This window comes from Hypomesus nipponensis, chromosome 14 (assembly GCF_054491055.1).
Source record: "Hypomesus nipponensis isolate SF chromosome 14, ASM5449105v1, whole genome shotgun sequence".
In the NCBI taxonomy this organism is placed as follows: Eukaryota; Metazoa; Chordata; class Actinopteri; order Osmeriformes; family Osmeridae; genus Hypomesus; species Hypomesus nipponensis.
Window position 1 is genome coordinate 9,653,524 of NC_140374.1, and position 17,351 is coordinate 9,670,874.

At 40.5% G+C, this 17,351-nt stretch overlaps 1 long non-coding RNA gene across 4 annotated transcripts; it reads left to right on the forward strand.

Annotated features, from left to right (window-relative positions):
- The first annotated feature begins 4,373 nt into the window (after positions 1–4,373).
- Positions 4,374–15,135, forward strand: LOC146258530 (uncharacterized). Of its 4 annotated transcripts, none has more exons than XR_014729819.1 (4): positions 4,374–4,526; positions 6,220–7,030; positions 7,478–8,380; positions 14,395–15,135. It is a non-coding gene; the product is annotated as an uncharacterized LOC146258530 (long non-coding RNA). The 4 variants fall into 4 exon arrangements; XR_014729818.1 differs by having other exon boundaries at positions 6,220–6,745; positions 6,878–8,380; XR_014729816.1 differs by having other exon boundaries at positions 6,220–8,380.
- Positions 15,136–17,351: the final 2,216 nt, after the last annotated feature.

A 17,351-nucleotide genomic window follows, 5' to 3' on the forward strand; every position in this document is an offset into this window, starting at 1 on the left:
TGTCACATGCCTGAAACTTACTGTGCTTACTCATACTAGTGCCCTTAGTGTACAGTAAGAATAATTTGATGCTGGGATATACAGAACAGACAATAGAGGGGGGGGTGCATCTCACGACAGGCTTAAAGCACCCCCTGCTAACCCTGACTAGGAAAGTGTTACATGCCTGAAACTTACTGTGCTTATTCATACTAGTGCCGTCAGTGTACAGTAAGAATCATTTGATGCTGGGATATACAGAACTGCCTTGACATAAAGAAGTACTTTGTGAAGATGTACCTCAATAAACATTAGTAACAAAGAAAATAACACAAAAGGAGTCACATATTTATCATACACTAGATTGTATTGGTTATGCATATAACTACAACAGGACAGTGGTTGTCCTGTCAGCTCATTTGTACTGTTTCCCAAGATCAAAATACCTACCAGCAGGTAATATGGGACTGCAACAGCATTGCAAATAATAAAAGGTTTATATTATTTAATTGTATTCAAAATCTTTAATTTTATAGTGTCTATTATTCACAGAGTGTGTGCATTGCACAAGATGGGGCTAGTATGAGTAAGCACAGTAAGTTTCAGGCATGTAACACTTTCCTAGTCAGGGTTAGCTGAGGGTGCATTAAGCCTGTCGTGAGATGCACCCCCCTTCTATTGTCTGTTCTGTATATCCCCGCATCAAATGATTCTTACTGTACACTGAGGGCAGTAGCATGAGTAAGCACAGTAAGTTTCAGGCCTGTGACACTTTCCTAGTCAGGGTTAGCGGGGGGTGCATTTCGTGACAAGAAGGAATACAACAAGCCTGTCGTGAGATGCACCCCCCCTCTATTGTCTGTTCTGTATATCCCAGCATCCAATGATTCTTACTGTACACTGAGGGCACTAGCATGAGTAAGCACAGTAAGTTTCAGGCCTGTGACACTTTCCTAGTCAGGGTTAGCAGGGGGTGCATTAAGCCTGTTGTAAAATGCACCTCCCCCCCCCCCCCTCTATTGTCTGTTCTGTATATCCCAGCATCAAATAATTCTTACAGTAGACTGAGGGCACTAGTTTGATTAACCACAGTAAGTTTCAGGTATGTCACACTGTCCTAGTCAGGGTTAACAGGGGGTTCATTGCACTTACATCTAATGGAAAACCTGCCATGAAATGCTCTCCCCCCGCATACGTTTCTATCCTTCTACGCCAGCATTATGTACATTTAATAGCATCAATTGAATACCAATACATGTGTATGTATAGGGTGGACAGGTCTGTAAACAGAATAGTCCATGGTAAGTGAGGGATTATTATGTTTTATTTTTTCATTTATTTCATTGACTCAAACAATAAGAATAATATTTCCTGTCTTAAAAAAGGATTTGATGGTTCTTTTGATGTTGATACATGGTTGATACATTGTTTTTAGTACTTGTCTTTTGTAGGCTAGGCATGTGAACCTTTGGTCCCTTTTCAGGACAGCTGATAGCCTATTCTGGATCAGAAGGTTGTTGTTTTCGACCTGTATGAGTAACCCACCCTACGCACAGGCTAACTGCATTAAAATCGCATGCCTTTGAACCTATACATTAGTATGAAGAGCTGTGCCATGTGATATACTTTGAACCTGCTACACAAAATACATTTTGTGTAGCAATAATCATGATCATACTGGGGTATATTTTCTCAGAATGCGATGTCGTGGAGCAAGAATGTTGGTTCGCGTTCGTTACTATACCGTTTGAATGACGAATTTTAAGGATTTTGTGTTGAAAATAGCATCAGATATTTACACAGATAACAGACATCCTTCTCTTGAATTCAACAACAAAGACGGTTTAATGTGAGACTTCTGTCTCCTCTTCTTTTGGATGCCATATCAAGACGAAATCTTTCACTCTTTGATTCGCGCGCGCTTCCAATCCAGAGAGTCATGCATCGGGTGATACAACACCGGCATGACCTCACTCTCGGTTAGTAAGTATTTATTAACCAACCAGAGAGTTATTCTGTTCACAAAATTATTTGTTATTGAAACTCCACAGTTGTTGATATGTTGCCTTGGAGATGTATTGACGTCACCAGTGCAAGTGCAGCTGATTGCTCTGACGACATGGCGTCTGCTCCAGATTCGACGTGTTTGATTGGGATCTTCCCACGTATTGTTGTAGTATATAAGAAACCAAATGTTTACTCTTCGACAGGTCAGCAAACGCGTTGTCGCCTCGATTTGTTAAAACAATTTGTTTGTAAACAAACGTTTTAACAAATCTCGGTTTACAAAGGCGTTTGCAGACCTGACGAGGAGTAAACATTTAAATGTTTATGTTGGCAGTCCAAAAAGGCTGATTAATAATCATCCATACGAATCCATATCCTAGTCCATACGAATCTATAGGCTATCCAAGTCCCTAATGTTGTTAGATATTTTCACCAACATAACTTATTGTAAACATTACACGTTTTGAACTTCTCTTTGCTATTTAGGCCTATGGCACGTAGGCCTCATTGACCTGAGCGAATACTACAGGGGTCCCATTATCGTCCACCTAGCTCTCGACGCTCGTTAGAAATGTTACCAAAATGTCGTTATATTACAAATTCAAAACGTTATGTCACAGCTTTGTACTTTAATATATAGATACACACCTATATTATAACATCCCAGTTTTGAAATCCAATCAGGATATGCCTAGAAATGTTACTCTCCTGATTTTAGCAGTTAGGGGGTCCCATTATTGTCCACCCAACCACTTACAATGGAGAAATGTCAGTTTGACGCTGCGGAAGGCAGATGCTACACATACGGTTTGAGAGCGTATTTACATACTCACATCTCAAAGTAAGAAGCTGTAATTTGGTGTGCACCAATATAAGATGTGTACATATCGATGAGTTACTTTCTTTCGTTGGTGCTGCATATCTTCTTTAAGAAAGTAACGGAAGAAACGGTTGTGGACGATAATGGGGCCCCGAACGTTGGAGATTTAGAGTGGACTATAATGGGCCCGCTCACTCTATTAGTTTCTGAGTAAAAGCGTAGCTACAGTAGGGCTCTGTTCGAAAACTCTTAAAATGCGTCCTTCCTTCCTTCCTTCCTTTTAAGACAGCGAGGTCTGTTCGAAATGTCTTAAATCTTCTCTTCCTGTCTAATAAGATACCTTGAAATACGTCACATAACGGTCATTTTTTAAGAGAGCATCTGAGCTGCCTTGCTGTCTTAATGGCGGCACGTATTACCCAAAATTATGTGCGCGGGGTTACCGTAGGCAACAAGTTAAACAGAATCCTTTCACCGCCATTGCTCTACGTTTTTACAATTCATATTTCAGCTAAACGGTACTTATAAATCAGTATCTGAATAAAAATGTATCGAGAATTGGGCAGTGTAGTTGCTGAAAATGTACTTATTTTATTGATAAAATTCCTAATTTGTAAATTTGCTCCGACTTTTCGATAACGTACAGTAGCTAGCATCGCAGTGCAGACACTAGTTGCTGCGTTTAATCATAATCCTATCAATTGAGTGAAATACAAACACAAATGTTATGAGCTATTGAGCTTATATCTAACACAAGTTTAAATACAGCTTAACTTGACTTAGTGTGACAACAAACTCAATGCAATTGACTGCCGTCTGACAAAGTGCGCTAGTGCAAGCACATAAGTACACGCAGCGCGATGACGTGCATCCTGTCTTAATAGGCAGTTCGAAAACAACGGTTTTTAAGATACCTTACCCCGAAGAGAGCTGTCTCGTTAGACACCTGTCTAATAAGACATCAAGGATTAAGACAGCTGTCTAAGTTTTCGAACACAGCCCTATAGGCCCACCTTAGCATAAACTTCAAGTGTTCTAAACATCTAAACAGGGTTGAATGGAACAAGACGTCATGGAGTTCATGTTGATGCCATGATCAAAATGTACAATGAAACCACAGTTGCATACTTGAACAATCATATAAAATGATAACATTGTTATTATTCCCTTCAGTAGGAACCGAAACCAGTTAATGTTAATGCTTTTTTAATTGGTTCACCTGCATTGTAAAGAAACCATCTGTGACATGGTTGAAGAGTGTGGTTTCCACATCTGTCTCTACGACCAGTGCCGCGGCTCCCATAACGCGCACTACGCGCTGTGCGTAGGGCACCAAGACCTGAGGGGGCACCAAAAAATTGCCAACTGAAAAATCATCATAGTTATTATAATTATAATGCCGATATTATTTCAGTAGGCCTATATAAATATTACGCACCTTTTAGGCATGTAAATCACAAAACAGGCAAAACAAAAAATATATTTAATTGCTCAAAAAATGTTACGACGGTGCCCCCCCCCCCTCCCCCCCACCCCACAAAAAAACAAATACACACTCAACTTTCCAAGCTCGCCGTGGGTGCCCTTTCCTACCTCAGTGGCCTGAAGAATTTTGACAGTAGGCTAGGTAAACTTTTCGAAAATGGCCTCAAAAAGACAACAGGAGTCAGGGGCAGAAAAAGAAATAAACTGTGAGATGATGCCCGTGCATCACTTTCAGGTAAGTCCATGTTTAATTATTGTTAAATACGGGAAATGTGCTGCTAACTTATAGTTAGCCTATGCATACACCTCGAATTAGCTGACGTTATTGCTAATTTCAGCACACTCAAATATGTTATCTATGCATTTGAAATAACTGACGCCAGCTAGATGTTACTTTACTGTACATTCTATGATGCTTTTATATTTGATTGATCAAATGAGTAATAAAGGTGGAGAGCTCCTTGGCTGCATGCTTTCAGTTTTAAATGTTCATAATTAATTTGGAAAACCATGCTAAGAAACGTAAGGGTGGAGATGAAAAATTAAGAGACAAAAATACATCACCTTCACTAGACAAGATTTTACCAACTGAAAAACGGCTGTTTATTTTACATTTTACAGCGCATTTTACATTTTACAGCGCATTGCGCGCTCGCATTAACAACGTAACTAGCATCATGTCAAACACAGAATGCATTGACAGGGCAGCTGTGGTGGTGGTGGTGGTGGTGGTGGTGGTGGTGGTGGTGGTGGTGGTGGGGGGGGGGGGCACTGTCTACGACACCCATTGGGGCTGTCAGCTGTACTATAGGCTACAGTTGGAAACTTGGTAATACTGTACATAATCAGCCGATGGTGTGAGAAATGACACTATCACAAGCCAAAATGGTCAAATTTATACAAAGTCACTTAAGAAAATAGTAATCAACCAATTTGCCCTGATATAAATTGAGAAAAAAACTACTGCTTACTGCAGACAGTGCAATCAGACTGGTTAGATTTTACCAGGAAATGTAACCTATTGCTGTAGGTTGAAACAATATGAAATCCAGGCTTGTCTAAAGGTCATGATGAGAGGCTCCTAGAATAATTTGATTGAGAATTTGATTCCACCTGTCTGAAAACAATAATTCATAAAAGCCTTAATGGTCTCTGTCAGCAAATATCCTTCCCGTCATAACAGATGAAAGGCTGTCAGCAGAGAATACCTTCCAACTAATACCACAACACTCAGCATAAATAATCCCACCGTGGCAGGAAATGAGATGACAGATGAAAGCAGAGCTGCATGTGTTGGAGTTATTAACTGCAGTTCTGTACTTGACAAAGGCAAACATACAAATTTTGTTTTAAAAACTAATGAATAATCTAAAGTGAAAGATTAAAGTCTGTAGATTGAAATGACGGATTACATGCATCATGTCAGAAAATCACAACTGTGTAAATGTATCTCACAAGATATCCTCTTACCTAAAAGAAACAAACATTGCTTTATTTCTTCATCTGTCCTGAATATATTGGAGGTAGTATTTTCATATTTGCATTTAAAAACCTATGCACTTGTGTGTAGTAGCATTAACAAATATGTGTATTCTCCATCAGCAATAGCCTACAATTATCTTTTGCTTTTCCTATTTCTTCCCAAAGCAGAGTTGAAGAGCAAGCAGAGATTTTTTCACAAGACTAATCACAAGAGATTCTAGCTTATCAATTTGTTTATAGGAAAGTACTGTGTCTTACTGAGAGTACATCGTGACTGTCGTCTTACTGTGAGCAGTCAGACTTTGTTCATTATTATGTCTATCTAAAACGTAGTCTCAAGGGCAGAGGGTAAGGGTATAGCAGCTAAATTGGTCAATAGCTAGCTAGAGATCGAGTTCCAGAGTATTTCCGCCACGCACACTCTGCTTTGTTTACATTATAATTAGGGTCATTGTCAGCTGCACCTTGCATATTTAAGGCAGCTAGCACTGCAGTGGCAGCCTCATCTGGCAGCCTCGGCGCACGAAGACTCGGTCAAACAAAGACAGGGAGTCTACCTGCGGGAGTCCACCGAAGATGGCCGACGGGCCGGATTACCTCTTCTGATAAGTATCACCCTATTTGTATTCTAATCCATCTAGAACATATTCATAGCTAGCATGTGTTTCTTCAGCATTTCTGTTCATTACACCACTTGCAGACGTAGACGTAGATATATCACAAAGTACATACGGTCCACTTCTAATCTTAGTTACTATCCAGATGTTCTCCACCTGCCCTCCCTCTTTCTATAGGGCTCTGGAACTGCCAGTCTGCTGTGAACAAGGCAGACTTCATCCCATGCTTCTCTTCACGCCCTTGCTCTGACAGAGACATGGATCCGCCCAGAGAACACTGCAACTCCAGCTGTTCTCTCCGTCTACCACTCGTTCTCTCACTCACCCCGCTCAACCGGGCGAGGTGGTGGGACAGGTTTGCTTCTTTCCCCACCTATTAAATACACACCCACCCCACTCTCTGTTACTGCCAAATCATTTGAACACCATTATGTGATGCTAACTGATCCTATCAAAGCATTCTTAGTGGTCCTCTATCGCCCACCAGGGCCGCTAGCCGACTTTGTGGAGGAGCTGGACATGCTCCTCAGCATCTTCCGGGATGATGGAACCTTGCTGATAATCCTTGAAGGCCGTCGACTTCAAGTCTCTTCTGACTTCCTTCGACCAGACGCTGCTGAACACACCGGCGACCCACAAGGCAGGAAAACAGCTGTACCTCATCCTGACATGTAACTGTATCACTGACTTAACCTCTGTAACCCAACTACACATTTATGATCACTTCTTTATCCAATTCTCTGTCTCTCTCCCTCCAACTCCTTTTACCTCTGTCAGATAAATAATAATCTAAGTTTTCAACCAATTCTCAAAGTTTCAAACAACACTGAAACTCAAAAAGGTCTGATGCAAAGTATTTATTAGAATTTAGAGTGACAGAGATTCCAACAAACTGAGTGTGTTCCCGGGAGCAGACTGGAATTTTTCTCCGGACATTCGCTTATATATTTATTCTCCAATATTTTGTGAAATGTTATCATTGGTGCATTATAGTTGGTCACAGATGCATTTATGTATTCACACTCGATTGGTCAATTGTCACAGAATTTGAATTGCCAGTACTTTTCCTATGTTCTCCCCCTTCCAGGGCCTTTGTGAGGCCTGAAACACAGCTGCACAGGGCTATTGGAGTTGACAATCACGCCGGCGTGATCAGAGCGCTGGTCGGCTTTTGGACCACGCAGCATGTAAACAAAGACACTGAGAGGGCTGCCGATTTCCTACGGAAGTGCAGACCTGAAGCTACATTTGAGTGTTTGATTTGTGTAAATAAGCCAAGTAAAACTTAAGATACGATCATTTCAATTCCATGAAAAAAGTGCGTCCAAAAAATGCGCTCTTTTATGTGCACTTTGCATTTATTGGAATATTTCTATACATTTTTGTCAAAAAATGAAACAGAGAAAAATGGGTGTTTCTGCTGACTCATAGCTATAGGATGCACGAGAAAGGGACACGACAAAGAGCCGTCTAAGAAAAAGGAATTCGGTTTATTATGACTAGTTTTCAAAGTATTTTGAGTAGTTTTGGGGAGATTTTGAGTAGTTTAGGTATACATTTGGACTTATTTAGGGGGAAATGAGGCGGACACGCTGTCCAACATGCCGTCGACTTGTTATTTCAACATGAGAGCAAAAAAATTAAAATAAAATGGAGGACCAAGAGGGGTGTGAAAAACATTCATTGCTTTCGTTTATCTTATTATATTATTCTATTCTACTTCATTGTAATACAAATGCCTTAGAACATCTTGATTTATGAATCTTTTACATGTTTTATTGACATACAGAGAATAAAGAGCCATTGCCACGGAGGTCAAAGAGAAAGTTATAAATGAGCCAAGTCTGACATCTAGTGGAGAAAAAAGGTACATCACCCAAAATTAATTATTTCTTATTTTTTCAATAGTATGAACCTGCAGAGCCGGAGGCCCCGGAGAGCCGGAGAGAGTTCTAGGACCCTGACAGCGCCACCTAACGATATTTGAATGGTTTGCAAAGATATTTGAAATGTTTGGTTTATTTGGTTTGCGAAGATATTTGAATGGTTTGCGAGAGGCAAGAAACAACGATGTCACGAGAGGCAAGAAACAACGATGTCGCTTTGAATGGTTTGCGAAGATTGGTTTGCGAGAGGCAAGAAACAACGATGTCACAAGATCGCAACAAGATATTTTAATGGTTTGCGAAGATATGAAAATATGTTCGAATAATAAATATTGGATAATTAAATTAAAATCACATAAAATTAGAAAACAAATGTACACATTTTATAGATGTCAAGATCCAGTGTAATTTGATAAAATGAAGTAAGCAAATTAAATAACATAAAATTGTCTAAAGAAAAGGTGGAAAATATATTAATGTGTACAGGTATGATGCCTGGAGTGACTTTAAAACGTTTTCTGGGACTACAGAGAACCAATGTACACACTGCAACATGAGCCTTAAGGGTTGGGGCTCATTTGCAGATAGGCTACTCTTTGCTTTGATGGGCTTAACTTCACTAAAGTTCCAAAGTCAACAAAGCATTATGTCCTGAGAACATCAGTAATAACATGCTCCTGGAGACCTAATACAAACAACTGGCCCTGTCTTCTGTGAACTGTTCAACTGGTCCTTGGAGGAACACACAGTTCTAGCTCTGTGGGAGACCTCTGCCATCTGCCTTGTTCCAAGGAAGAGCAGACCCAAACTTCCCAATGACTTCCAACCTTTAGCTCTTACATCAGTGGTGATGAAGAGTTTTGAATGTCTGATACTTTTGTATCTACAAGAGACAGTCCAGAACCTGGCAGATCAACTCCAGTTTGCCTACATGAAGAGTAGAAGTCCCTTACATTGCTGCATCATGTAAACTCCCATCTGGAAAAACTACAAAGCTTGTGTTTGTAGAATATCTCTAGGTCCTTTAACAGAATGTAACCACACCTGTTGGGAGTACAACTACTAAACATGAGTAAATCCTTGATTCATACTGCAGATAATTAAATTCCTAACACACACACAGGGTTCTGTCTTCTCCCCAGGTCAAAATACTTATTCAATGTACATATTTTCTGATTCATTTCAATATTTTATACTATGCTCTATTATACTTAAATATCCAAAGTTATCTGACGAAATATAATTAATCAGTTATACTTTATTTTATTTCATGTCATCATCACGTTTTCTTTGTGTGATGTGGGATGGATGGGGCTGCGGAGGATCCACAGCTTCCTTCTCTCCAAATAAGTGTGCCAAATTTCAAAACTCTGCATCAATCGGTTCTATGGGCTGCCATAGCCTCCTAGTCATAAGTATAAATATAAATCCCCTGACAATGAAACGTTCTTGTTAGGATTCCACTGGTAGGAGGGGAACCTTTTGTTTTTGATAGTGTTCTTATTATTATTTTTCTTCTCCGCTAAATGGCTCAATAGCTCAAAAAGTTCTGGGGTCTCATTTATAAAGCTTGCGTACGGGAACAGGGCTGAAAATGTGCGTACGGCACTTTCCACGCAAAGGTTGTGATTTATAAAAACAAACTTGACGGGAGAATGTGCGGTCCTCCACGCAAACTCTGACCCTCCCGTAGGCCTACGCACATTTTGAAAACAGTTGGAATTGGCGACGCAGATGACCGTACTGTAGTCAGACTGCAAAAATTAAATGTGGGAAGAAAATTACTTTTAATATTTATATATTTTGTTTTCCTCACACACGTTCTTTTCATTAAATTTCATGATTATCATGAAGATTACATCCAGCAGTGTTATTTGCGCTTGTACTGAGTGATTCTTGTTCCATAAACACCTTGTACAATCCAACTCAAATTTTAAATAAAAATTCAGTGCTTCCTCACCATCAGATTGTCCACTACAGGAGTTCAGGAGGGGGAGATTCCGTGACTGCATGGAATACAGGATAACATCACATATCCTACCTTTAGATAACTGCAGAACACAGTGTATAACTAAATATATTTATTTAATAGCCTGTGCAAATATCCTCATATGTCAAAAACTGGAAATACAGTCGTCAAGCTCCCGTGCAATCGCTACACTCTACGTCCTCGTTATCAGTCCAGACTTTAATAGATTACTGTTCATAACAAAACGCTTTTGTTTTCAAATTGTATCTCGACTCGCAGTATCACTGCCACAGTTGACGCCACTCGCACAGTTTTTTTTAAATTGGTGATCTACCGGCCACCACATTTTCAGAGTTTTCGAGCTCCACCAATAGGCTAACAGTGTCTGAGAAGTTGTCATGCGCTATGATTCACCATAAAGAACAATCGTATGCCAGGGTCATGATGAGATACTTGATTAGCATTCATGAGGTGCTTTGCATTGACTATTTATGGTTAAAAATGGGCGTGTTCAGGGCAGGGTACAATGCTGATTCACGTACGCACACTTGTGGGTAATCTGTGATTTATAAAGGGAACATTGCGTACAGGTGTGCGTACGCACGGTTTTATAAATCGGAATTTTTGTGTGCGTACGCCATTTTAGGCTTTTGGGCGTATGTACACTTTTAGTAAGGATCCTACGCACAGTTTTATAAATGTGGACCCGATTTTTTTTCAATTTGGCCCAACGATACAAAAGGTCACTCATTACTCCCAGACGGCTAGTGGCCCATGTACATCCATAGGTGGCGCTATAAAACACGCCCAAAGTCTACGTGATTTCCCCAGCGCCCCATTACTCCAAAATGCCTGAAAATTGGTATTCATGCCTTATTTCTCATGGGGAACAAAAAAGCTTCAAGAACCCATAAGGTCCGCCATGATATTTTACTGTACAGTCCAAATTTGGTACAACCTTCAAAACCCTTCTCCTCATGAACCATCGATCCAAGCGACTTGAAATTTGTTACAGATGTGTAGAATACATGTTTTTATAAATGATCAAATTGAATAAGAAATGCAATACAAGATGGCTGAAAGGGGTGTATTTAGGTAAATGTCCACACTGCCTCAATATCTTCGTGTCAATAAATCGAATATAATTTTGACTCATGGTTTTTCAAACCTAATAGGGTTCAAGACGACATCACTCTGATGTACCATAAACTATTTCACCTTGGTAGGTCAATATATGATTGAATTCAAGTGAATAGCTCCAAAGCGTGCGGGCTCCAAATTCTCACAGACTCATCCTGCCCCTTGACACTAGGGTGACCACCTGTCCCGCTTTGCGTTGTGTCGCACAGCATTTTCACCCCTTGTCCTGCACGTCGCATATTGAAAATGCTGTGCAATACAGTGCAAAGAGGGCCAGGTGGTCAACCTACTTGACACGTGCGTGAGCTTTGCAAGTCGCACACACATCCTTTCTGGGAATGGTGTGCTGACCAAGCCCCCACCCTTGGTCTTTAGCTCCCGTTTTATTTTGCTTCCAATCGCAGCTCGCCGTTACGAAGATAAATTATTTTTCGGCGGCCATTGTTTATTTCAACTGGAATGTGATAGCTGTGTTGGAGGCAGCCACGTTTGGTAAGTCCTATTTTTACACATTTTAAGCTAGAATCAATGATTGGGTTCGTGAAAGTACTCTACTCTTGAATTATGGTGAAGGTTTGAGCACTTTGAGACCTTTAGATTGTAAGTTTGAAGTGACGGAAAACCAAACTCGGTTACTCATTCTGTGTAATTAGTGAATCATGTACTGTAGCATCTCGGTGAATTCATCAAAAAGGTAGAGGAGGGCAGCTTTTAGGAGAACAAGCGATTCCCCACAGACCTGTCGGCTCAGAATTTAGATTTGGGTCGTGAAAGTCTTTGTAGTAAGCCTATGCGCCAGGGATACTGCATAGGCTTTTAGGCGGCATCCATGTTTTGGTCGCGTCATGTTCATAAGTTCACCATTTCACAGTTCGGTCGACACCAAAAATGTCGAGGAGGGCAGCCTTTAGGAGATGTGTGAATTGTGCTTTTAGCCAAATGCTTTGATTATTTTTGTGATTTGTGGAAAACTTGCTATTTGTGGAAAACTTGCAAGTGGAGTGAGATTGTGTCCCGGGGGTACATTGTTTTGACTTAGCCTCAGAGACAGACTCGGCTCACTCACTGGTAGTGTGTAAACGATATCGTAATAGACCCTTTTCACAACTTCCGTATTTGTTACCGGAAATACAGAATCGTCGTGGAAATCTTCTTCCTCTGTCCAGGGCAACAGCGGTAAACAAATGGTGCAAGCAACGAGCAAGAGTTATTGTAGCGTACCGGGCTGTTCTTGTTATTCCCCAAAACAGCCATATCTGTTGTTTCATTCCTTCCCTGTTGATGGTGAAGTTTGACGAAAATGTATTTAGGCTATTCGGCGGGATGAAGGACCAAACTTAACAATTAAAAAGGGGAGCACTTAAGCCCAATTTATACTTAGGTCGCAGACACTTTTGAAAAGGTTGCCGACAGAAATGGCGTCACGGTCAACACTTTTAACCGTTGCTTGAAAGTGTTGCCAACCAGGAGAAATTTCTACTGGCGCTGATGTCGTCACATAGTGTCGCGCAAGTGTGATTGGCTAGATAGACAGCACGCGTCGATGACTGCATTGTTTTGAATTTTCAGTGAACGCTCAACAGCTGTTTAAGATGCAAGGAATAAAGGAGAGATTGGCAGAGCAAGTTAGAACATATCCACACCTTTATAATGCCTCTCAAAATGACCCTACAGCCATTTTCTCCGATCGATCAGCTAAGCTACAAAGCATAAACAATTTAACCATAGCTATGTGTTTGCCAAAGTATAAATGCAGCAGCCTGAGCGACGCTTTTTTTCTTCGTCAGCGACCATTTCAAAATTTCCTGATTTTAGGAGTTAGCCAGGGGTCCCATTATCGTCCACCCAATCACTTTCAATGGAGAAATGTCAGTTTGACGCTGCGGAAGGCAGATGCTACACATACGGTTTGAGAGCGTATTTACATACTCAAATCTCAAAATAAGAAGCTGTAATTTGGTGTGCACCAATATAAGATGTGTACATATCGATGAGTCACTTTCTTTCTTTGCTGCTGCATATCTTCTTTATGAAATTAACGGAAGAAGCGGTTGTGGACGATAATGGGGCCCCTTACACTATGTCTGCAGCAGACACTTTACCTAGACGGCTACGTTTTAGGGATCACTGTTCGCCTCTTGAAACCAGAGGAGCTGCAACTGCAGCTAGTGAACAATACTGCAACGGCAGTAAGAAGCTCAGGTTGCCAATGTAAGAACAGGGAACATGTGCACTCAGTGGTCAAACCTCTAGTTTGTGAGGATCCTCCTTTTTCCTCTGAGATGGGTAGCTTCTAACCCTCACAAAAACTTGCTCGTCTACTACATTTGATACTGACACGCAAACACACAACAAACAACAGTTATTGCCAGAGAAAAATGTTAACTGATGATGTTAGCATTTGGCTAACATTATTGTCGCTACACACAATTCACGACATTCACTTGGACAACAATACAGATCTAATTGATACCATAATGCTTCATTAAAATCAGACTATAATGCTTTAGTATGGTAGTCTATATCCTCTAGTCTATTACTCTACATACATTGTCAGAGTGGACTCGCTAATGATAGGCTATGTCATTGTAGTTAACGGCTGCTTTTCCCAAAAGTGTCGTAAGCCGTAACTTGATCGTAGAATCTATTGTAGGACGAATCTTAATTTTACGGGCCATTCCCAAATACATCGTAGCTAAAGTGTCTCTTGAAAATTCGTAGCTCTTGAAAGCGCATACATTGGCCTACTACCTACGAGCATGTTTGGGAAACGCACGTAAGAAATGTCAATGGTTTTGTTTTTTGCTCGATCGTTGCGCTGCCCAGTTCAGTCGCTAACACAGTTAGCCTGATCGCTCTCACAAATTCCTCATGGAAAAATGTGTACCCAGTAATGCCACTGCAGTAATGCCACTGCATTTCACAGTCAAAACTGTAGTTTATGTCAAGTGAAGATGTAAAAAGCTTCATTTTACACAACTGACATGGATCCTTTCTTCACTTCTACAGGTCTGGAGGGTCATACAGAGGCCTGCTCAACAGAGTTCAACAGAGGATACTGAGAGAAAAGCAGATCCCTTGATGGACTACCCCCCTCTAGCTGGACAGCTTCTCTTCAGCCCTGACCCCAGGACAGCTTCATCCAGCTGGCCTGCCCTGACTGCAGGCCCTGCTTGCCCCTGCCTGCCAGCCCTCCAGAGACAGACAGTCGCCCACAGACACAGTAGCTCTGCAGACTGCTTTTTTGAGAACATTGATGAAAAAGGACAAACCAGCATTTTTTACTTTGATGAAAGTCTAATCTTTTCCATGTCCCAGCATGTCAAGCTGCTGACTTTTAGTGTCTTAAGTAATGAAACCAGTTCAAGTGATAGACTTTTGACCCTGAATCCAATGATTAGTCATCTGAATCAAAACTCAAGAGAAGTACTGCTTCTTGGATGATTTGTGCTCCACATCAGTTCATCTCACACATTTGCCTTTGTTTCCATGGGATTCATGGAATTGCTAGTTTATGCTCCACCATTGTGTCGTAAAAAATATAATTAAGGACAGCAATTCCATTTTTGTGTTATCCTTTCGCATTACACACATTTAGTCAATGTTCTTAAACTCAACCGATTGTTGTCGTTTTACCATACTGTTCATATTGAACAGACATCAGTGTTTGGGAAGATTACTGTATATTTCCACTTTTGATTTGTATTTCCATCGTATATTTGGTATTTAATTTCAATTGGAAAATGGTATTAAAAGGTCTTAAAGTCTTAAATTTAACTTGTTTACACCTGTAGACACCCTGTGAAGCCCCAACCCCCCACTCCAGAGACAGTTGGTGACAGAGATGTGCAGATATGAAGTTAAACATAGTTATGCCATAAGAATAGAGTAAAATATAGAGAGTAAATGTGTAAACGGATGTTGAAACTCAGTTATCTGAGTTGGTGCATGTCAGTTTAGGGAAAGGTTGTCTTTTAAACCTCTGGGTTTAAAAATAATAATTGATTGGAACTCTCTCTTTTAAACATTTATAGTTGGATTTGACATTTAACAGCCATTTAATTCATTAAGCAAATTGTTTAACTCAAACAACCATAACACAGTACAGATGGTATACAAAGCTGCAGTCAGATTTGGCGAAATTTTTAGCTTGGATGTTATCTTGACATGTACATGGAGTCTTGATGATGATGCGCACACAGCTTCAAGGCAGAAAGACGCGTTCCATTTCAGGAGACTCCGAGACCTTAGCGCGTCACTAGCATCTCGTCATATCACGCAGTCGGAGCACAGCTAGATCATCAGCGTCAGCGCTCTTGGGTACCCAGCATCCAGTGCGGCATGTCAAAAAACGCCAAGACTTGTGGAAAATAGTTTGGTTACAACAGCTACCCAGATAGCACACATACGTCGGGCCGACGTATACAATATATGTTGGCCCGACGTTGTATGGACATCGTTTGCACATTGGCAAGACGTCGCCGAGACGTCGGCAATTGATTGAAACCGACCTCCAGACGATGTCTGGACGATGAATCAAAACTGTACTAACTGGCCGTTCTACAGATATTTCCTCTTAACTCTACATTTATTTATTTAGTTCGGATCTCTCAGACAGCAAATATTTCACTATCTATCTGAAATGTCACTTAGCAAATGAACATACAATGGGCTATTAGCTACTTGATTCAACCTGGATTTACTGTGTGTGGGTAATGAAGAGACACTTCAAATTAACAATCTTTTATAATCAGACTGGATGTTGATGTCATCAAGCTCTTAAAAGAACTCCAACACAGAAAAGAGAGATCAATGGAACAGAGAAACATAAATATACAACTTTGCCTTCAGTTCTGCATCTTCCATTGGTCTCCGCCGCCCTCTGACTGTCTTGACTGCCATGGTTACAGTAGCTAACTGCCTAAATTAGAAGAAGAAAAATCTGACATCACTGTTAAACCAGAATGTATTAGCCTATGTGTATGTAGGCCTAGGTTACTTATTACAATACAACACTTTGACATAACATATGTATGTTTATTTTGCTCTAGTTAGTAGCTACATTTTTGTAAAATGTCTGACCAGTGTCGAACTAGCCTAGCCGGTTGGGGTCCCTTTGCGCTAGCTCTGTAGCATATGGTTCACTCAAACCTAGCTCATTACAGTAACTTTACACATTGTTGTAGGCATAGGCTACTTATCGCAAAACGTTTTGACATTTTTCTACTTTCATTCACTTACCTAACAACGTCTGCTCCTTCTTTGAGAAGATAAATGACGGTTTAAAAAGTGAATGCCTCTGACTCACGAGTCTCTGGCTCTAGATAGGCTTGCAATACAACACGGAATGAGCATAATGGAACGTTCTTCCTGAAACAGTCAGTGATGAGCCGACGATGAGCCCACGTATCTGCGACGTTTGAAATAGAGCACAGAGATGACTAGAAATCCGACCATTTGCCGATGCTTATCCGACGTTATGAATAGAACACAATGTTTTGATCTTAAGCCGACGTCGGCCCGACGTATGTTTGCTATCTGGGTATGCAAGGGATTTCAGTTGTTGCGTTCGTCCAGTTAGATGTTTGTAAAATTGTTCAAGTTCAAGTCTTTTATTTGTCAGGTACACAGAACAACACAAGGTCAGACTGGGCACTGAAATTCTTAAGACATGACAACACAAGCACTTGGCATAACATAACATATAAGTACACAGAACATAATTTACATCTACGCTGAGCTTAAATAAGTGAAACCTCCTAAATATACAGATGGCAATAAATAATCGACAATACTAACCCTAATACTAAAACTTCCTAAATTACAGATAACAATAAATAATACACTACACTAACCCTAAATGCACATAAAACCTATTTCAACCCTATAACCTATTCTAACCTAAGTGGAGTACAGTACAATAGTGCAAAATTGCAAATCAGTGACGATGTCAATGACCATACAGG